The following is a 19,903-nucleotide window of genomic DNA, read 5'->3' as shown; positions in this document are numbered from 1 at the left end:
TTCCAACAATATTGACAAAAGAAAAAGAAAAAGGACACAAATTCTCAAAATTAGGTATAAAACAAGCAATGCAACTACAGACCCTTCTGTTATTAAAAGAATAATCCAGAAATACTAAAAACAACTCTACACTCATAAATTTAACTATTTAAACAGAATGGGCCAACTCCTCAAAATCTGAAAACTGCATAAAAACCCTTGATAAAATAGATACAGTAGCCTCATAACCATTATTTAATTTGATTTGTAATTTAAAATTCCCCAAAAAGAAATACCTTGGCTCAGTTAATTTCATTGAAGAATTCTACTAAATATTTACAAGAATAATGAACACCAATTTTACAAATTGTCTAAGAAGATACAAGAGGTGGAAATGCCTTCCAACTCATTTTATTAAGTCAGTGATATACTTTGATTCCAAAATTAGATAAAGATGTTACAAAAATTGAAAATTACAGACCAATATTCCTCATTAATTTAGACCTAAAAAAGTAACAAAATAATACACGCTGAATACAAAAATGCATACAAATAATTACATGACTTGACTACGTGGGATATATTCTTGTTATTCAAGCCTGGTTTAAATATTTTAAAAATCAGTCAATGTAGTTCACCTTATTAACAGACTAATGAAGAAAAGCATAATGATTATATCAATTGTTGTAGGAAAAGCTTTTTATGAACCTATTTCCATTCTACCCTAATTCATTTTCATAAAAATCCCTCAGAAAGCAAGGAATAGAGGAGAATTGCCTAGGCTTGAATAAAGAGCATCTAAAGGATCTGATAGCCAACATCATACCTAAGAGTAAATGACTGAATATTTTCCCCCAATACTGGCAAAAAAACAAAATGCCTCTGCTTTTATACCATTTATAAAACATAGTGTTGAAAATTATAGTCACTTCAATAAAAAAATAAAATAATAAATATAAGACATGAAGATTGGAAAGTGAAAACAAAATAAGAGAAATAAAACTGACCAATGGCATAATTATCTACATAAAAAATCCTAAGGAATCTATAACAAACTCCTGGAACCAATAAGTACGTGGAGGAAGGTGACAGGACACAACATAAATGCATAAAAGCCAATCACATTTCTGTATACTAACAATGAGAATATGAAAACCAAAATTAAAACAATGATATTTAAAATTTCTCCAAAGAAAATAAAATAGTTATATATTTAATTAAACACTTACAGTATCTGTATACTGAAAATTAAAAATGCTGATGAAATCAGTCAAAGATGACCTAAATACCTGGGGAAATATACCATGCTCATTGAACTGGAAAACTCAATATAGTAAAGGTATCAACTCTCTTCACATTTATATTTGTTTAATGCACTTCCTATCAAATCTCCAGTAAGTGATTCTATAGAGATTGCCAAGCTCATTCTGAAATTTTCATAGAAAGGCCTAGGCTCTAGAAAAGCTAAAACAGTCCCAAGAAGGAAGATTAAAATGAGACATCAATCTACCTGATATTCATGATTGCCATATAGCTATGGTAATCAAGACAGATCAATGAAACAGAACAGAACACCTGCAAATAGACCCAGACATGCTCAGTTGATTCTTAAAAAGATGCAAAAGCAATTTAATGGGGAATAACCTTTTCTACAAATGCTACTGGATAAATTGAATATCTATGGATACCTATCTCACAGACAAACCAACCAACCAACAAACAAACAGGCTAGGTGTGGTAGCTCATGCCTGTTAACCCAGTACTTTGGGAGACGAAGAAGGGAGGATCACTTATGGGAAATGTAGCTCAGAATAGATGCCATACAATTAAGTTTAAAACTTTTAAGGTATAATACTTTTTTAAAGAAATGAGAGAAAAATTTTTGCAATATGGTACTACTCAAAAAATTCTTAGATTTGACACTAAAATACAATTCATTAAAAATAATTGATAAATTAAATCTCATGAAAAGTAAAATTTTGCTCTACAAATAAAATTGTTTGCCCTGCAAAACCCATGTGAAGAAAATGTAAAGACTACAGAGTGGGAAGACTATTTGCAAACGACGTAAGAAAAGGACTATTATCTGAAACATGTAAAGAACACTTAAAACTATAGCGGGGTGTGGTGGCTCCTTCCTGTAATCTCATCACTTTGGGAGGCCAAGGTGGACGGATCACGAGGTCTGGAGATTGAGACCATGCTGGCTAACACGGTGAAACCCCATCTCTACTGAACAACAACAACAAAATTAACCAGGTATGGTAGCACATGCCTGTAGTCCCAGCTACTAGGGAGGCTGAGGCAGGAGAATCGCTTGAACCCGGGAGGTGGAGGTTGCAGTGAGTCGAGATCGCACCAGTGCACTCCAGCCTGGGTGACAGAGTGAGACTCCATGTCAAAAACAAAACAAAATGAAAAATATCTATTTAGATACTTTTTGAACTATTATTATCTATTTAGATATTTTATGAACAAAAAACATGGACGTTACACCAAAGAGAATACACAGATGATGAATAAGTGTTTGGAAATATATTCAATGTCACTAGCCAATAGAGAAATTCCAATTAAACCCACAATGAAATATTACTACACACATATCAGAATGGCCAATCGAATGAAAAAATGGTAACACCTAATATTGGTGATGTTGTAGATAAACTGGAGCACTCATAGATTGATCATTTGACCGCAAACCAGTACAGATTCAATGGAAAACAGTTTGACAGTTTCTTATAAAAATATGCAATTACCATATGACCCAGCAATTGCACTCTCAAGAATTTATTCCAGAGAAATGGAAACATATGTTCACATAAAAACCTGTGCACATTGGTAGCTTGATGGGGATGGCATTGGAAATCTATAATGAACCTTGAGTTTCTTCACAGAATTTTTTTTGAAACGCTTTAAAGGTTTCATATGAACCAAAGAAGAGCACATTGCCAAGACATCTAAGTCAAAAGGACAAAGCTGAGCATCACGCTACCGACTTCAAATAACTACAAGGCTACAGTACCAACAGCATGGGACTGTACCAAAACAGAGATATAGACAATGCAGAACGATCTCAGAAATATCACACATCTACAGCCATCGATCTTTGACAAACCTGAGAGAAACAACGAAATGGGGAAAGGATCCCTATTTAATAAATGGTGCTGGGAAAACTGGCTACCATAAGTAGAAAGCTAAACTGGTCTTTCGCTTACCCCTTATACGAAGATTAATTCAAGATGGATAGAGGACTTAAATGTTATGACCTAATACCATAAAAACCCTAGAAAGAAAATCTAGGTAGTACCATTCAGGACATAGGTATGGGGCATAGGGGACTTCATGTCTAAAACACCAAAAGCAACAGCAGCAGAAGCCAAAATTGACAAATGGATCTAATTAAACTAAAGAGCTTCTGTAACAGCAAAAGAAACTACCATCAGAGTGCACAGGCAACCTACAGAATTGGGAGAAAATTTTTGCAACCTAACTCATCTGACAAAGGGCTAATATCCAGAATGCTACAAAGAACTCAACAAATATACAAGAAAAAAACAAACAACCCATCAAAAAGTGCAAAGGATATGAACAGACATTTCCAAAGAAACATTCATACAGCCAACAGACACATGAAAAAATGCTCATCATCACTGCCATCAGAGAAATGCAAATTCAAAACCACAATGGAGAATACCATTCTCAACCAGTTTAGAATGGCAATCATTAGAAGTCAGGAAACAACAGGTGTTGGAGAGGATGTGGAGAAATAGGAACACTTTTACACTGTTGTGGGATGTAAACTAGTTCAACATTATGTGAAAACAGTATGGCGAAGTTCCTCAAGGATCTAAACTAAGATGTACCATATGACCAGCCACCCCTCACTGGGTATATACCCAAAGGATTATAAATTTATTCTACTACAAAGGAACATGCACACTATGTTTTATTGGCGGCAGATATTCACCCAATAGCAAAGACTTGGAATCAACACCAAATGTCCCATCTGGACAGACTGGATAAGAAAAGGGCACATATACACCATGGAATACTATGCAGCCATAAAAAAGGATAGTTTGCGTCCTTTGTAGGGACATGGATGCAGCTGGAAACCATCAATTCTTAGCAAATATCACAAGAACAGAAAACCAAACACCGCATGTTCTCACTCATAGGTGGGGAACTGAACAATGAGATCAACTTGGACTCGGGAAGGGGAAACATCACACACTGGGGCCATCATGGGGAGGGGGGAGGAGGGAGGGATTGGACTTTGGGGAGTTATACATGATATAAATGATGAAATTGATGGGTGCTGACGAGTTGATGGGTGCAGCCCACACCAACATGGCATAAGTATAACATATGTAACAAACCCTGCACGTTATGCACATGTACCCTAGAACTTAAAGTATAATAAAAAAAAAAAAAACCTGTGCACAAATGTTCATAGGAGCTCTATTCAACATAGACCAAAATGGGCTCTTTACAGCTTTTGTCTATACTGAATGAAGATGGAGTCCAGGTGTCCTTCAATAGATGAATGTTTGAAATATTGTAGTAACTACATTCCATGTACTACTCATCAATGGAAAGGAGGAAAGTGTTATTCATTCTACCATTTGGATTAATCTCTAGGATGTTATACTGAGGAAAAACATCTTAAAAGAATAATATCATATGATTTTATGTATGTGACATTTAAAAAATGTTATTTTAGAATTTTAGAAGTAGACAAATGATTAGTGGTTGCTTGGGGTGAAGGACTGGTTAGAGGATCTGAGGAAACTGTTTTGGTTACAAAAGAGCAACATGAGGGACACATGTGGTGATACAACTGTTCTGTGCTGGCGGATGCATAAACCTATGAAAGTCTAACACTGTATATAGCTAAATACACACAGAAGAGACAAACACAGGTAAAACTGGAAAATTTGGTGAATTGGTGGGTTTTATCAATATCTTGGTTATCATATACTACAGTTTTGAAACATGTTATAGTTTGGGGTAACTGGGAATGCTGTACATAGATTCTATTACATCTTAAAACTATGTGAATCTAATGATTTCTAAAAAAATTTCAATTAAAATAAGGTTTCTGAGTATGTGTATGCAGGGGTGGGTTTGTGTCTATGTATGTGTGTTCACATATATTGAAGGAGGATGTCCCAATCCAAGTTCATTATCTCTCCTCAAATTGCTTGCCCTTCTGGTACAGTATCTCAGTATATTTTAGTGGTTACATCATGGCATGACTTGGAGCCAACAAATCTGGCATTGAGTGCTGATTCTGCTATTTACTAGTTTTTACGTTGATAAGGTGTCTTTAGTCTCTTCAGTTTTCAATTTCCCCATCAGAAAAATGCTGGGTGTGTTTTTTAATAGAAAAGAATCACCTTTGTAAATTATTTAGCTGAGTTCTTTGCATATATTATTTATCTGTTTATCTGCATCTGCAATTAATGATATTGCTTTTTCAAGATACCTTTCTTCCAGAATTTATCATGTTCTGAAATTTTTTCTTTACCTTTTATTAGTCTTCTAGTACTTAATCCATTGTGATTATTGTAGTTAAATGCATTAATTTTATTATATTTTGATTGTTGAAATAATCTCTTAAATGTCTTCCACTTTTGTTACCTGGCGCTGGATCACAAAAGTAATTTTCTAAACTTGAGTTAGATAATGACAATGTAATGTATTGATTTATTTTATTTCAGTATGAAGCAGACGTGTAGAACAGAATAAAGGACAAAGGCAGAGGAAGGCAAGTCAGACTACCTGAGTACTCTCTGACCTTGGCAACTCCCATTAACTTTCTGAGCTTCAGTTTCATAATCTGAAAAATGAGTTTAATAATAATAACTATCTCATAGGCTCACTGTGATCATGAAAAGAGACAGTTCCTCTGAAGTTCTTGGAGGAGTGCCTAGAACCTAGTAATCAATAAGAAAATGAATAACAAACGTTCACTATTAGAAAGGAAAATAAAAGTAGTGGAATACTGCAGAGAATGATAGTTTGACATTTTTCACTACTGTTTAGGAAAAGAGACTGAGGAATCAAAGTAAGTGAACCATTGTTGGATATAATAATCTTATTCCGTGTTATGCTGTTTCCTGGAAAGAAATAGTAATCCTCCAACAAGATTCTTTTGATTACACAGAATTTAGACCCAATGGTAATTTGTGCTAATATTATTTGCAACAGTGTATCACTTTGTTCATTTTGATAGATTAGAGTATTAACCTGTCTGGTAACAGTGAATACATTAATTGTTCTTCAGAGTCTCTTTCTGACCCACTGTCCTTTGATTGTACATGAAAGGTTTTGACAACTTAAATACTATTTAAATTTTCTATAAAACATTATTTCTCTATTATGGTCATTGTACTCCCTCTGCCCATCCAGGGCATATTTGGCAACATTTGGAGACATTTTTGTCTGTATATCTCAGGGAATGTAATGAGCACATACATACATGACTTAATTCCTGACTCACACAGAGATTTGGCTATTGATTGCTTTACAAATACCAGGATTCATAATTATTTTGAATTTAAGAATATAGCATGCTACTGTGAAGCTTTATGTGTACCTAAGGATATTGCAAATTTTAATAAATGGAGGAACCCTAAATTGTATTTCTTAAAAGTAAGAATAACTTGTTTTAACTTGTATATGTTAAAATGTAAATTTATATACAATTCTTTTCCAACGAAAAGCTAAAGACCACAAGAGAGCAGGGATAATGATGTAAGATTTAATATGTGTTTTAATAAATAAATAAATTAAATTATCAAATATTAGCTGATTTGGGTCATGACGTATAGTGAGGATAACACTTTGGTGGTATAAATAATAATAATAATTTTCTCAAAATTAAAAATACACAAATAAGGCTCAAATAGAAAGAGCCATTGCAGAATCGGGTATTTGGAATTTCACTTTGAACCAATGAGATTATCAGCTACATTTTTTTCCATGTGTTTTATTTGTGCATTTGGTAAAATAAATTATAAATATATGAATGCTTGAAGCCTCTGAGAATATTTTAAATCTCTCAGGAAAAGTGTATGCTGAGTTTGGGTGTGATAGACAGACCTTCAGGCAAATCTCATTGGTTCCCCTCTCCTGGTGTCTATGCCTCTGTGTAATCCTTCCCCCTTGAGTGAGTGTGAGACTTAAAACTTTTAAAATTTATTTCTAACCAATAGAAATGAACACGTGTGTTTGTGTTTGTGTGTGTGTGTGTGTGTGTGTGTGTATTATATACATGACAATATGTAATATATATATACATGGCAAAAATGATAAGATGATAGAAGGTCAGTTCTGTGATTACTTTACCTTATGTAAGGGTAAGGCATGATGTATCATGGCAAAATGAAATCAAGATTCACCTTTCTGCTTGATGAAGTCAGCAATCAGTTTGGGGGAGCCTATGTGGCAAGGAACTACTGTTGGTTTTTAGGAACTGTGGGTGGTCTCTAGGACAGGAAAACCCCCTCAAGTTCATAGCTAGCAAAAATGCTGGGACTCTCAGTCGTGAAGCCATAAGGAAATGAATTCTGCTAAAAGAAAGAGCTTGGAAGTGGATTCTTCCCCAGTCAAGATTCCAAATGAAAAACAGTCCACCTAACACTTCCACAGTAGCCTTATGAGACCCTGAGTAAAAGTACTCCGCTAAGCCATGTTCCCGACCACAGAAACTGCAAGATAATAAAATGTGTGTTGTTTTAAGCTGCTAAGCCTGTGGTAGTTTGTTTTGCAGCAAAAGAAAATTAATACAGTGGGCTTTGGTTTTGCAGATCTATCTGTCCTCTACTTATTGTGGAATTTTAGGTATACACTGCAAGGCATGAGCTTTTAAAATATATGTGAGGAGTTTTTCAAGTATAATGGTCTACTGCATCAGCCAGGCTTTCATCACAGTGAAATCAACAGAAAGCCTCAACATTTAAACAAAAGTGGGTTAATATGAATCTCACTTAAAAACAAGTGAAAATTAGTGTTTGGAACTCTGACTTGTAACTAATCCATTCTTTTCTTTTTTTTTTTGGTTACTTCTTTGCTTGGCTTTCTGTTTTTAATGAAAAAATGTAGTTCAGAAATTTTGAAAGACATTTTGTTATGCATTGGTGTAAATTGGAGAAAAAATATTTTAGATGATTCAAGAGTGAATGAGTCATCAACAGATGGTTTCAGTTAAAGCTTTTCTCAAAACACATACTTACTGGGGAGTAAAATAACTAGTGAAGATGTCTGGTTTAAACAAATTTGTCTTTTTGTTTTTTAAAATATAACTCAGGTAAATATAAATATTTTAATTTGGAATGGAATATGTCATAAAACATTGTTTTATCTCTGTCACATGTTATAGCCACACCACAGAAAAGTAGGTGATTATATTCAAGGTATTAAATATTCGGAGCAGGTCAAAAAGTGGGAATGTGTAAAATCATGTTTACATGTTGAAGGACCCTAATATTTTCATACAAATCATGACCTAATAAAAATCCTGGCTATGACTATGAATGTTTTGTTCAAAAGAGAGAAAAGAAAGAGATGAGGTTACACACATTTTTGGCCAACTGATATGGTTTGGCTCTGTGTCCCCACCCAAATTTCATTTTGAATTGTAATCCCTTTGTCTCAAGGGAGGATCCTGGTGGGAGGTGATTGAATTATGGGAGTGGTTTACCCCATTCTGTTCTAATAGTGAGTGAGTCTCAGGAGATCTGATAGTTTTAAAAGTGGCAGTTTTTCTTGTGCATGCTCTCTCTCTCACCTGCCAACATGTAAGAAGTGCCTTACGCGTTGATTGTAAGTTTCCTGAGGCCTCCCCAGCCATGCGGAACTGTGAGTCAGTTAAATCTCTTTCCTTTGTAAATCACTGGGTCTCAGGAAGTTATTTACAGCAGTGTGAAATGGACAAATATACCAACTAATCAGCAAAATATATATTTTATGTTTTCTAATTGTGTATTGCTAAATAGTTTAGAATGCCTAATGTGAAGAAGGCAATGATATTCTAATAAAACTAGTAGGAGGTATCAGATATTTCTCAAGTTGATTTTATAATTCTGGTATAATATTTAGGGTTCTCCAGAGAAACAGAACCGATAGAATATACATATTCTTTTGTATTATTTCAAGGAATGTATGCATTATTTTAAAAATGCATTATTTTAAAGACTAGGCTCATATGATCATGGGGCTGACAAGCTGAAAATCTATCAGGCAGGCCAGTAATCTGGAAATGCAGGCAGAATTTCTGTGTTATAGTTTAGAGGCAGAAATCCTTGTTCTCTGGGAAACTCCAGCTTTTGCTCTTATGGTCTTCATCTGATTGGACAAGGCCCACCCACATTATCTAGGGTACTCTTCTTTACTTAAAATGAATTGATTATGAATGTTAACTACATCTACCAAAATACCTTCATAGCAACACTTAGATCATTTGATTAAATAACTGTACTATGGTATTGCTAAGATGACAGAGAAACTAATAATCACATCTGGTTTCATAGTTTGCTTTCTTTTAAACATATATGCATATATGTATACAAATTACATAATATACATGTAATATATATTTCTACATGTTCATTTAACTATTAGTTAATTGATTAATATAATATCCATTAATTACTACTAATACGTATTCATCAATATTATTTTGATTGATATATTATTTTTTATATATTCATTAATTCAACTTCATTTATTAAACATTTTCTATACTGTGTTCTGAGACCCAAACAACAAATAGGGTATTATTCTTATATATTGGAGAAGTTCAAATTTCATTGAGATGAAATATAAGTCAAGATTTTATGAATATTATTATAACATTCCTAGTTTTCTATTTGGAAAAAAAAGGCCTAAATTGGAGATCATTTATTAAAAATTATCTGGTAACTATATGTGCAAGGCACTAGACTATGTGCCCAGTATAATTTAACGGTTAAAAAAAATAAAATGTCATTCCCCAAAGAGTTTAAAATATACTGGGAATCGATTCAGCTCTTATATCATCCACTAAGTGATATAGGACATATTACTGTAATTTGATATTCAGTTTTCTTATCTGTGCAATGGGAATTGAACTAAATAGCATTTCAGTATTTTATTTTATGATTCTAAAACATTATCATTTTCAAGACTGTTTGTATAAAAAGTTATTCTTTAGTGGGTAGAATAGATACATTATTTGTATTAATTTGGTTTCAAGTAGAAAAATAGCAATTGATACCATGTGTTTAAGTAGTGAGCTCTAGATATATTTTCTCTTATTTAGATTAACATCTAAATTGCTTTCATAAAACAATACAAATTAATCTCAAAGACTGATAGAGAAATTACCAATAAGTAGGAAATGCAGTGGCCAATAGCAGAATATGTTCTTTAAGTTTGCATAAGCATTAGATGAACAAAACTGTTTTGAGATAGTTTGTTATTAATTATATGTAGGAAAAACTATCATGTGAGACTTGAGGATTTGAAAAGCTCTATGTGTTGAAGATTGTTCTTTGAAAGTCATGTTATGTTTGTCTCCAAATGAAATCTTATTTTCAAAATTTGGTCATCTGAAAATAAAGAGGACCCTTCATTGTAAAATAGATATTATAAGGATGTAAGGTGTTTAAAATATTTGAATGAGGTGATGTACTCTAATTCTTTGTATTAATTTTCATTTTAAAAATTACACAGGTCAATAAAATGATGACGATGCAATTGGTAGCATGCGTAGTTGATGATTCATGAATTTGAAGAAAAATGATACACTATTTTGTATATCCTTTCTTGGTGAAGAAAGACCAAACCTTCCATTCTCGCACTGAACTGCTTTTAATTTTCAAGGCACATTGAAATTTCATTCTTCGTATTTGCTTTCTATTTTCATAGTGATGGGAATGGGATGTGATCTCCATCACTCAGCCATTATCCTGCCCTTTGTGGCCATCGCCTTTGACTCAGGCCTGAATTCACCACAACGTATTTTTACAATGATCCTGACATGCAGCCAGTCCACTTGGCAGAATTTTCACTCTTGCTTAGCTGATTTCAAAATGAAGATTCTTATTGTTTCTCTTCAAAGCATTTCTAGTTTCAGCAAGAAAGCTTTTAAAATAAAACTGCTGTCAGGCAAATGACTGAAGACAAAATGCATTTTTTTTCCAATTCCCTGATTCTGTCTCAACTATTAAGTTCCGAGGAGCTCTCCACTTTTCAGTCTTATTTATAAAGATATTATCAAATCTAGCAATATTTTCTCAAGAAATTGCTGGGCAGTGAATACTTTTGTTTTTTATAATGGTGAATGGATTCACTTTTTTCATATACTGTGTTGTAGAAAATATATCCAATGTACATGTAGCAAATGTTTGTCTTGTTCGGTATTAAATTACTGAATTGTTTATGACTATCAGTGAGGCAAAGGGAACATTGCAAGGTTTGGGACTGGGGTTATTTTCTTTCTGACTTTTGATGTTCTCCTTTTAAGGTTTCATTTTGCTGCTTACTCTATGTATTAGTTCATTTCAGTTTTTTTCTTCCTTGGTGGACTTTTTACAGCCTACGAGGAGCTGATGGGCTTCGAATTTTCAAGGTATAATTTACTAGTTTTCTCCCAATCACAATGTTCTGTGACTATTTATTTATTTATTTTCACAGAACTAGTTTTATAACCAGGGTGGTTGCAAAAATAAATGGTAACTAAAGTACGTAAATTCATCTTGCATGTAATTTTGGTTTACAGCTTATCCTAGTGGTACCCAAAGTTTAGTGTGCACCAGAACCACCTGGAGAGCTGTTTAAAACCAACCAGACAGCTGAGTCCCACCCCAGAATTCAGTACTTCTGAGGGGTGGGGTCTGAAATTTTGAATTTTGAATGACTACCCTGCCAGTGCCACTGCTGCTTGGCAAAAGACCAGAGTTTGAAAATTACCTCTGCAGAACGTGAAAGAATACTAGACGCTTGTCATGTTGTTCAAATAGCACACTGTCATCTGCCGAAGATGGCACAAATGCCATTGTTTTTAAGAAATAGCTGTGACTTTCTCTTCTTAAAACAGTATACCCTCCTTAAGCTTAGCTCTTGCATTCTGTGAATAAAACTCGAATTGAAGGAATGGCCGTATTTCTGACAAGTCATGAGGCTTACCAAGGTCAATTTCATTTGCTGTATCACTTAAAATACAATTCTACTTACAATTGCCTGGCATGGATGATTGCACTTTTTTTTAATGTACATAATACATTTGACACTGAGAAATAAGAAGCTATGAAAATAAAGTTGATAGCCAGTAAAGAAGTTTTTCCTTAAACGGTTGCAATCTGCCAAGAGCTGATAAGGAAAGAATCCTGTGGGGACAATGGCAAAAAACTTAAAGCCATCAAATCCATGTCAGCACTAGACAAGAAAACAAATAGAATTCCAGGCAATTCAGAGCAAATACTACAAATCAGAGACCATACTCTAACCTCCTTTCAATCTTACACTTTTGAAAGACAACTTAGAAGTACAAAGGACAGTGAGCAACTCCCTGCTAGTAGTTAACATTGTGCCTTTACTTTTGACTTTCTTCTGTTGAGCTGGAATTAAATTTGTCTTCAGTAAAAACTTTTCTCAGTTTCTCTGTGGTGCATATCATATTATCTCTAATGTAAAGTGCTCAAGAAAAAAAAACTGAGGCTGAGCAAGGGTAAGTTAATTATTTAAAATTGTGTGTTAATTATGATGAATTAGAGTAATGAAGTTATGCTTAGCAGATTTCTGTTGTACCTTTACATTCTCTGTTCTAAATTGTTTTGAAGCTATAAAGATCATTGGAGAAGAATATTACCATATGAAGTTAAAATTGTTAATCATAGCTTCATAGATCCATACCCATGAATTAGATAGTTAATTATTCCTCATTTTTCACGTGGTATTATAAAAAAGGTATGTTTCAGATTTGTAATTAAAAAAAAAAATTTGACGTTAAAATGAGTTATGTGTCAAATTTAGATGCTACTTCTTACACAGAGTACTTAAAATGAATGGGAGCGGAAAACGGATTAACTGAAGTTGTTGTGACTTATGAAATCTTATAGTTTACAACATTTTAAAGTTGTTCAACTAAGGTAGATGAGTATAAAACTAATAATACCATTATCGCTCTATCATTGAAAGGTTGTCATATGCAAGGTAGTACTTCCAAGGACTGTAAACCACACAACTTCTTTAAAATGTTTTACAGATGATATCCTTGGGAGTTTGTGGAATTTTCGGTTTAGGAAAGTCAGATAACCTGAAAATCTCATTCAGATGCTAAATGCTGAAGCTAGAATTTGAACTCATCCTATTCTTTTAATTATACTGCCTTATTACAAGTTTATATTAATGAATTCAAGGTTATTTATATGTGTGAACAACCTCCTCTTGTTGATTAAAAAATATATTAATAGAAATGATTTCCCAAAGTGGAATTTTATAAAAGACTGCATAGACAGTAAATGCTGTTGAAACCAGGTAAGGGTGGGTATAGCCATAGATCTTTATAATACAAATATATTGGTATATTATAGAAACATCCTGCTTAGTTGAAATGCAAAAGCGATCAAGAAAATAGTGCATCGTTTTGTGGATTTATACAAGACTAGGAAATCCAGGGTGAGATAACTCAGTGAATGGGGAGTATAGTGAATGGCTGTGAAATAAGAGGAAATAAAGATTCCCTAGCATAGAGCAAAATATATTGACTTTTATGATGTTTTTCTTTTTCTCATGTATTTTTTTTCTTGTTCCAAATTGTGAAATAATATGTGCATTTGTTTTCTGCTAAATCGTTGCTTTACTGAATTCACTACTTAACTTATCAATGATAAAAGGAGTTATTTCAAAGACTTGGCCGAGGCAGCTGAAGGTATGAGAATAAACCAACTTCTTGCAAAAAACAAAAACAGAACAAAGCAAAACAAGACAAAACAAAAAACCTAGAATGGTGATTACTGGTAAGGTTTGGCTTTGTATCCCCATCCAAATCTCATGTTGAATTGTGATCCCCATTGATGTGGAGGGACCTGGTAGTAGATGATTGGATCATGGGGGCAGATTTCTCCCTTGCTGTACTCATGATAGTGAGTTCCCTTGAGATCTGGTTGTTTAAAAGTGTGTAGCACCTCCCCTTGGAGCTTTTCCCCTTCTCTGGCCACTTAAGATGTGCCTGCTACCCCTTTGCCTTCCACCATGATTGTAAGTTTCTTGAGTCTTCCCCAGTCATGCTTCCTGTACAGCCTATGGAACTGAGTGGATTGAACCTATTTTCTTTATAAATTACCCAGTTTTACTTATTTCTTTATAGCAGTGCGTGAATGGACTAAGGCAGTTAGTGAGGGAAAGCTTCTCTCTTGGCATTGCTATGGTGTTTGGGCTCAGTTTTACTCATTGTCTTGTAGAAGCTCTGAACTAAATCATCAGCCTCTAGCAAGTATAGTTTGAATTAAAATAGAAAGTATAAAGCATGTCTATTTTCTTTTAATTAATTTCAGTTGCCTGTGAAAAGAAAATGATAAGAAACATGTAGATAAAGATAATTTATTCAGAAAAGTAGTCAAGAAAATAGGATGGCTTCAATGTAGAATATTTGAGTCATTTTAGAAACAGCATCAAACTGGCAGAAGTTTGAATAAAATGACAGTGATGTTAATAATGTACTATCTTTCAATAATAGAAGTGGTAAATCATTTTAAATAAGTTAATTATAAAGGTACATTTTACAAAATGATAGGACCAGAGAGATATTAATTTAAAATTATGTGAAAAAAGAGACATTGAATAGGGCTATAACTTTATCATTTTGATATCACATAGTATTGATTCATCAGTAAGGAAGAATTTTATTTATGATATTGTATAAAATACTTGAGTTTAAGAAAGATCTCGTTACATTATTTTGTAATCACCCAACTAGGGTATTTTATCAAGATTATAAGCATCCTAATGATCAGATAATCCCTTAAAAGATCTTTAGGTAGCCAAATGAAAATATTCAGGTACAAATTGTTTTCTTTCAAGCAACCAGTATTATTAATTAACACCCTAGTTCATTGAATCCACAGAACTGATTACATTACTTCCTTCCATGAGTGTACATTTAACACCAGTAATTTTCCTTCAAAAAAGTAATGTTAGATTAACAAACATTGACATTGGTCTAAAGGGGGCTTTTATACATCTAACAAATAATTGTCAGTAGCAATTAAGCTGTTTCACAGTTGAAGCTTATGAAGGAAGCAGGGAAAAATGAACAGACTATTTTGTAATACAAAATTTACCTACTGCATTCATGAATCATTGAACAAATACATCTTTGTAAGAAATATAGAGCAGGCAAGAATGAATTAAAATATACATTCCAAATATGAAGTAAGATCTAGGTGTTCATTCATTAATTCTGACAATGTATTTATAGAATGACTAATATGGCCTTTTTGTAGAATTTACATTAATTCAGTTTTCTTGGAGAAAATATTTAGAAGTGTAGGTGCAGTTGACTGAAGACATAGAAATAACTGAGAGTACAGTTGAGATTAGAGAAAATGAACATGGTACTCTTCAAAACAAAATGATGTAATCTAGAAGCATTCAGCAGCCTGTTGGTAGCAAGAAAGAATGCATGCAATTTACTGCATTAGTCTGAGGTGTAGCAGAGCGGTAGATGTACATTGAAGTGTTGTGTGAGCTTCAGTTGCACAAAAACTTAACGTAGAACTGCAAAAGAAAAAGTCTATTGACTACATGAAATTTTAACATCAAAAGGGTAGGTGGAAAAATTAAAACCAGCAAACAAAACTTGAATCAGAAAGATAGGAAGAAAATTAGATCAGAAGAACATTAACACAAACAATTGCAAAAGAATTGCAATTGTTTTTTGCAAATTGTTTTGCAATTTGCAAAAAAATTGCAAAAGAGACGTTAAAGAGGAAGACTGTCATTTTCATTTTCAATGCTCCAGAAAGCTCAAGGAAGACTGGGTACAAATGGTAAGGATGTCAGGAAAAATCTCTCAGATGTTTTTATTTCTGTGTTTGAACAAAAGCAAGGACGAGATCACCGGTGTACTTGATTCATAAATAGAAATTGGCCCTGCTTTATCAACACTGCTGGTGAGAAAATCTCATGTTTTTATTGTGGTGAAATTCACACAGCATAAAATCAGTCATTGTAAAGCGTACAATTAAGTGGCATTTTGTACCTTCGCAATGTTGTACAACCCAAAGCCTCACTTTTAATAAACGTAGTTTGTCTTGAAACATAAAATGAAAAAGCCTGAAGAAATCATATAGGGAAAGTATTGACTTGTAGCATAGACCCAAAAGAAATGAAAGAGAATATTTGGAGTACGTATGAGAATGATTCCACTCTTTGCTGACTAATGGATTAAATTATGGTCTAGGATATCTATCAAGAAACAAGAACGTCTCCAGCTGGTAGCAAAGAATCGACTTTGAAGGAAATCCCCCAGTGTTACTTGAGCTAATCAAGGATTGTGGCAAAGCTGCAGTTTTCTTGATAGCTTTATGTCCCCTTACAGTTGTGCATACTTAATTTCCAACAAGTACCATCTTATTTGATGTTATTAAAATTTTACAGCATGCTAGGTCTTTTTTTTCTTCTACTTTTTTTTTTTTTTTTTTTTTTTAAAAGAGAAATTTTTTCTTGAAAAACAGGCTATTTTAAATCATTATTTAAATATAAAATTTTAAAAATAGAGTTATAAAATGATTTTCCTATACCTGCAATTAGTGAAAGTATTTCTGGGAATTATAAGCTCAGGAAAGAATTTTAGTGTTAGGAGGATATTGAATGAAATGGAAGAACTGTCACGTACAAATGATGAGATTAGATAGATTTGGTTTTGTGGTGTCATGATAAATATTGGCTTTCATCCTAGGTTCCTGGCTCACAACTTCCATAGCCCTTGTTACAATCTTTTGTTATAATGTTGGGCGTGTTAGGCCTTAGGGGCAGGACTCTGACCCTCTCTTTCCCTCTTTTCTCTTACCTTTCTCTCACCTGCCCCAGGCAGGACTCTACTCTTCCCTGGCCTTTCTGATCATGGGTCTTAAGAATTTTCCCAGAGAGGGTCCTGCCCTATATTCTGGAAGGAAGGAATACTGCTGTCCTGAAGCTTCCATAAAATCCCAAGAGGATTGGGTTAAGTTGGCCTCCAGATAGGTGAACACATGGAGATTCCTGGAGGGTGGCATACCCGGGGAAGGCATGGAAGCTCCACACCATTTTCGACATGCCTGCCCTATGCAACTCTTCATCAATACCCTTTGCAAAACCAGCAAATGTAAGTAATTGTTTCCCTCAGTTCTGTGAGCTGTTCTAGCAAATTAATTGAACCAAAACAGGGAGTCATGGGAACCCCAATGCCAGATGCCAGTTGGTCAGAATTTCAGAGGCCTAGATTTGTGACTGGTGAGCGACGGGCAGTTTTGGGGACTGAGCCCCACCCTGTGGGATATGATGCTATCTCCAGATAGACAGTGTTGGAATTGAACAGGAGGACACTCATCTGGGGTCCACTGCTTGGTGTGTGGGGAAACTCCCCTCTACACTTTGTCATGGACGTCTTCTGTGTTGATTGTTGTGACAGGAGAGCAGAGGAAGCCCATGGTTTGAGAAAGTTTTCCCCACACAGGTTGTCTTAGGGGAGAAAACAAAAGCTAGCTGATAAATGTAGAAACAGAAAAGAAAATGGTGGTGACGGTAGCCTAGCGTGCCAGGGAGCTGTTGCTTTTCCCTAATCGCTTTCATCCAGGCTCTGTCAGTGGTCGGCATCCGTGGAAATCAATGAGAACTTGCACATCAGTAAAAAACATGGAGAAAACCCAGGGAAATAGTAAGCGGAAAAGAAAAGAGAATAGCTTGACTACCTCTCAGTGAAAGCAGAGGAACTTTGAGATCATACAACAAAAGCAGAAGGCAGCTAATGAGAAGTCTATGCAAACAAAAGAAAAATGATGACTGACTATTTGGAAAACCTGGGTGCTACTGCCAACTGGGTGTGTCACAAGCTCTAAGGTCAAGATTCTGTAGACTGAACAGTCATTACGTATGTTATGACGTATGCTTTAAAAACTATTTTAAATTTTACCTTTCAGCTTGACTTAGTGTGATGTTTCAGAAGCATTTTTCTAAGAGTAAAACACTAACTATGCAAAAAAAAAAATGTTGAAATATGAAGATTGAGAATAAGAGTGGAGGCACAGATGTGGGGAGTCCAGCTGCTGGTTGTTTTTAATAGGAGAACTTGGTTAAGCATTTACACTGCTTTCTTTTATTTAAAACCATGATGACCTGATTCAGATAGTTTCCCTTCTGCTATGAACATGAGATCATAGATGAAACAAAACCTTCAAAGTAAGCTCTAACTAAACACCAAATAATAAAGGAAAGATTCAAAAAGTACAAAATATAATAAAAGTCAACATGGTGAGAGCCGATGGCATTGCAGCCCACAGTAAATTTTACCCTGTATTTTGGCATGAAAAGCTGGCTGTAGGCTTGTCATTCACCCAGGAAAACGAGAGAGACAGCCTCAGGCTGTTGCAAGTGGGTAAACTGGATTTTCTAATCCTGCATTAAAATATGCATGAAAATCTTTTCATAGATATTCTCCATTTATGAAAAGTGACCTAGAAAAACTCTACATACGTACAAAGAGATTTGGCCTTGAAATTTTTGTTCTGTTTAGGGTCTTAGGTATAAAGGAGGGAAGAAGGGAAGACAAGTATATAAAAAAAAATGTCTTGGGGCCCAAATATGTCTACATTTAATTTTTTTTTTCTGTCTAAAATCATTCCAGGACTGTTGTAATCCACATATCCTTATCAGTAATAAGGAAACTGAAATAATAAAATCAGAGAAAAAGAAAAAAGTTAATGCTGAAAATGAACTCACACAACTAGATTACATGATATGATTAGAATGTTAGTAGATGGAAATAAACAGAATTAGGCATTAAAATATTATAAATATGAAAACAGAGAAAAACTTCTAACTAAATATGCTGAAGTTTATTGATGGGATAACAAAATAGAATTATATATATTTTATATTATACATATTGTTATATATTATGTATATTTACTATGAGGAATTGGCTCATGTAATTATAGAAATGGAGAAGTCTCATGATCTGCTATCTACAAGCTGGAGACCTAGGAAAGCTAGTTGTGTAACGTAGTCTGAGTCTGAAGGCCTGAGAACTGGGGAAGTCGATGCTATCTACAAGCTGCAGACCTAGGAAAGCTAGTTGTGTAACGTAGTCTGAGTCTGAAGGCCTGAGAACTGGGGAAGTCGATGATATAAATCCCAGTTCAAGGGCAAAATATGATATGAGATGTTCCAGTTTAAGTAGTGTGGCAGAAAAACAAAAGGGGTAGAGTCCTCCTTTCTTTACCTTCTGCTTTATTCAGGCCCTCAGAGGATTAAATGATACCCAACAATGTTGGGAAAGGTAGTCTATTTTACTCAATCCACCAACTTAAATTCTAATTTCATTTACAAACACCCTCACAGACATAGCCAGGAAAAATGTCTAATCTAGGCACCCCATGGCCCATTCACCTGGATGCATACCATTGTCTATCATACTCAATGAACAGACTAAGAAGACTAGGAAGAGCCAGCTAGAGAATTATTGACCTGAGAGGTGGATCTAAGAAAACTACCTGACATACTACAGAGAAATTTAAACAGATGGTGATAGTAACTGTAGGGCACACTAAGGGTTTCCTGGGATATTCATGATATTCTGCTTCTTTATATTGGGACAGGTTCCATGAGCATGGTCACATTCTGAAAATTTGTGAAGTGGTACATGGAAGAGTGATATGCTTCTATAAAAAGGTTTAAAAAA

General features: G+C 34.3%; 1 pseudogene; it reads left to right on the top strand.

The window, feature by feature from the left end:
- The window catches only part of LOC108536936 (small EDRK-rich factor 1 pseudogene), a 107,811-nt pseudogene extending 89,808 nt beyond the window's left edge, over nucleotides 1–18,003 (top strand).
- The last annotated feature ends 1,900 nt before the right edge of the window (nucleotides 18,004–19,903 follow it).

This window comes from Rhinopithecus bieti, unplaced genomic scaffold (assembly GCF_001698545.2).
Source record: "Rhinopithecus bieti isolate Rb0 unplaced genomic scaffold, ASM169854v2 scaffold_13709, whole genome shotgun sequence".
Lineage (NCBI taxonomy): Eukaryota > Metazoa > Chordata > Mammalia > Primates > Cercopithecidae > Rhinopithecus > Rhinopithecus bieti.
The sequence above is the reverse complement of the archived record's forward strand: the minus strand, read 5'-3'. Positions and strand labels throughout refer to the sequence as shown.